Source organism: Anneissia japonica, unplaced genomic scaffold (assembly GCF_011630105.1).
Source record: "Anneissia japonica isolate Jap-2015-1 unplaced genomic scaffold, ASM1163010v1 scaffold288303_len28160_cov184, whole genome shotgun sequence".
Lineage (NCBI taxonomy): Eukaryota > Metazoa > Echinodermata > Crinoidea > Comatulida > Comatulidae > Anneissia > Anneissia japonica.
In genome coordinates, this window is record NW_022738065.1 from 3,452 (window position 1) to 7,932 (window position 4,481).

The window sequence follows — 4,481 nt, forward strand, 5'->3', positions numbered from 1 at the left end:
ACTGCCGAAAATAAGGGCATTTTTCTAAAAACTTGATTTAGGGAAGTTGATAAGATGATAATTATTCAAACGGTCATAACTTTGCTTCTAGACACCCGATTGAGTTCATTTAATTGTCATATTAGAGTAAATGATATGTTCTATGCCATCATCACAAAAGCTCATTTTGACCTGAGGACAAGTTTACAGCCCTTTTATGATCTTGGGTCACATTTTACTTTTTTTATAGGATTGATTTATGATAAAATAAATTATTGTTTATTGATGTATAATAAAATAAATATTTATTATAAATAAAGGCATTTTTCTGAAAACTTGAGTTAAGAAAGTTGATAAGATGATAGTTATTCAAACGGTCATAACTTTGCTTCCAGACACCTGATTGAGTTCATTTAATTGTCATTTTAGAGTAAATGATATGTTCTATGCCATCATCACAAAAGCTCATTTTGACCTGAGGACGAGTTTACAGCCCTTTTATGATCTTGGGTCACATTTTACTTTTTTTGTAGGATTGATTTATAATAAAATAAATTATTGTTTATTGATGTATAATAAAATAAATATTTATTATAAATAAAGGCATTTTTCTGAAAACTTGAGTTAAGAAAGTTGATAAGATGATAATTATTCAAACGGTCATAACTTTGCTTCCAGACACCCGAATGAGTTTATTTAACTGTCATTTTAGAGTAAATGATATGTTCTATGTCGTCATAACAAAAGCTCATTTTGACCTGAGAACAAGTTTACAGCCCTTTTATGATCTTGGGTCACATTTTACTATGTAGAATTGATTTATATTATTAATATTATTTTTTTCTTTCTAGTACATGCCTTTTGGTTATCTAAAATAATTTTTTGTTTTTTAATTTTTATATATTCATTACTTATATTTAACAACAACAAATAAATACAGGTTTCCCTCCAAGTAATGACCACTTTTGGGACCAGGGTTTTCATGGTCTTAACAGCTTTGTTCTCTAAAAAAAGATAAGACATTTGTTAATATGGGATCACAGAAAAGTGGTCTTTAATTGGAGGTGTCTTTAATTAGAAGGAGACCTTTCATAATAATAATGGTTTGCATTTGACCAAAAAATATTAGCATAAATGGAATTAACAGATATTTCCAATCATAAATATTTCATGTTAAAGGTTAATTGAGGTTACATTGTGCATATTATTTTTCTCATTATTAGGAGCATCATTGTAAAATGCACGTATCGACTTGCTTATCATGTAACATTTCTTGGCATGTCTACGTCTGCTACGCTATTTATTATTCCTACGGCAAGGACAGCATGCACAACAAGCACACTTTGTCTAGAAGGTGTTAAATTATACAATTCATCTCCAATAGGACTTAGTTTGATCATTTGGACAGTGTGTGTGTGTGTGTTGTGATGAAATGCTTATGAAAAATACAGCACTAAAAATCTGAAGTTGGTGAATATAATGCAGACAATTTATAGGATTTCCTTTATCATGTTTTCATTTCTTAGAAATGTTTAATGTTATAATAATAGGCTTCAATAAATAAATGAATATAATACTGTAATTGGTTTTTACTTTGATTTTCACTCTTTTGTTTTAATTTCTGTTTCCTAATTTCTGATTTCCTTGCAGCCTTTGCTGAAAAACACCATGTGAAAAACTGTTACCATGAATAGATAGTGTTTTGTGTTAATGTGTATATTTTTATTTATTTTACTACTTAGGATTTGTACTGCGTAACAAGGAGGTATTTTTCTTCTTCAGTTTATATGGCTTTGCCCACACACACTATATAATTTTATGTGACTTTATTTACCGGTACCCACATTGTATTGCAGGGTATATCAACTTCTTGCGACACTGAAATTGTGAACAACTATGGTAATCATATTTAACCATTGTTGCCATTTTTTTTATTATGTATAGAGGGTGCTATTGCATTTCAAGAAACTCTTTTCTTCTATAGGTTTACTGTATAAAAGTAAAGTTCTTCCAAATTAATGATTATTGAGGGGTAATAAGTTTCAATAGAATTTTATCAAAATTCTGTGACCTTCACCTCCTATGAACCCAAAATTTAATCACTCCTTACAATGTGTAGCTTTCCGCATAAATTTCATTATGATCCTTTTGTTACATAACCCCTTATTGGTAGAGGTAATAGTACTTATATAGCGACTAATGCATACATAGATAGTTATAAAAAAAGTAGTCAACCTAATTATCCAGTGACATAACAACGCGTCACTGGGCCCGGAGAAATAAAGTGTTAGGGGTCTGCATGCACTTGGGGTCTGAAATTAATATTGTATAAAAGTGTTATCTGTGAAAATCAGGAATTACATTGTGTGAATTTGCTAGTTTTGGTACAAGGTAAAGAAAAGTTGGAAAAGATAACACCCTATTTTAGCAACTTTAAAAAAGGAAAAGAAGGAAAATAATAAAAATTTATATAAAAAAAAGGACAAAGAAATATAGAAAATGTACAAAAATAATGCTTAATAAATTTTCCCTTTGGAAAAATCTGCATTTATTAAATTCAAATTTTTTCCTTTTAACTTTACTTTAAATTGTTTTATTTTCTCTATGTTGTTCACAACACACAGTTGTTTTGTTTTGTGAACATATGAATGTATATACCATACTGTTAATGTATATCCATGTGTATGAATGATTGTAATATGTGGAAACAAACAGAATGCTTGTAAAAAAGTAACGGTAATTAACTTTAGGCCTACATCTCACTATATAATTATGTGTTAAGCACTAGTGTCCTTGAAATAATTTCAGGGTAAACAGATTTAGCTACCTTTGGTATGAAGTGGTAATAGTTCTGAACAGCAGCTAGTGACGTATTAGTAGTAAGTGAGTAATTTATTCGGAAGCTACACTTTTTTAATAGTGGCACACTTCAAAAAAGTGAAGGTGCGTCCAAAAGAAAAAATAGTACACAGTTAAAAGACTTACAAAATACTGCTTAACTAATAATGAGCAAGCAAAATGCATGAATTAAAGGAATACACAGGTAAGGAACTTAAATTAATGCTTAATAGAAGCCAAAAAAAGAACGACCAACCAAAGTGAATGCAAAATAGCAAACAAAACAACTAATTTCCATTAATGCAGAATACATATACATGAACACACAGATACATAAAAATATATGTATATATGCACAAATACATACAAAAGGAAAAAAAGCACCAAAAGTCCACAAGGGCAGAAAAAAATAATAATTTTAAGGAAGAGCTAATCTTTGAATTAGCAATGTGGAAAAGGAAAATAATAAAAGTGCAATATTATAATTTACACATTTTTAAGGCAAGATCTTGTTTTTCATGCTTTGTTGTGTAGCCTCTACAGAATTTATCAAAGAAACCATTATGATGAATTTTCACAAGGGCTGGTCAGCCCATGGATGGTTGGCCTAAAGAAGGTTATAGAAAATGATAATGAGGAAAACAACATAAGTAAATAATTGTAAAAAATATGTATTGCCTTCTGAAGACATGAAATTAAGGGAAATATGCAATTATGTAATATAAAAAAACATGAAATGCATTTAATTTTTCTTTTAATTTTGTTTTATATTGAATTATGAACACATGTCTGTTGTTGATTGTGAACATTATATAAATTCCAGTACAGTATATTTGTATCATTGTATATATGAGTGAAAATGTAAAAATTAAAAAGCATGAAAAAAGGAGGACAGATAATGGTGGGTGACTCCCACAAAAAGACAAAAAAAATTAATAAATAATTATATTGTGTACAATTTTACTGAATAAAAAACATTAACTAAGCTGGAATGTGTGCATTAGAATATTTAAGAATATTTTATAACATTAATTTTTTTATATATTAACGCTAATTATTATATAATAATGGAGTGGTGTTTCTTTCTCCTTTTTTAATAATTTCCTGCTCCACCCCCATGAAATCCCCCCAGTTAAGACCTGCGAGGGACCTGTGATGCTTATTAATAAAATCCTTTAGGCTTATATCTATAATACATGCCATGGTGCTTATTCGAGAATGGCGCTTAGCAAAAATAATTCCAGTTCTTCAACAAAAGGTCTTTGGTGCAGCTATGTCAGTACATAATAATTACAATAATACTTGTATAAAGAATAGTGAATTCTCCCAGCCAAAATGGGAGTGGCAGGGAGTAACTTAACAAATATATATGCTTGTTGTATTCATGTTTATGACCAAATTTAACATTCACATTGGGAGCATGGTTCATATTATAGATATGTGAAGAAGGAAGGTATTTTTAATATGTATAGTGAAGCAGGGAGGGAAGCCACGGCTCCCCCCTCCCCCCCTTTGTACACAGTGTTAAAATTTTAAAGCTTATTCTTGAGCCAATACAAATTCTTTCCTGGGATCACTCAAAATGAATACTTCTAAAACATGTAAATATGCATCAGTACACGTTATACATAGGCCTAATAGAACACATAGGCCTAAGCGTGATT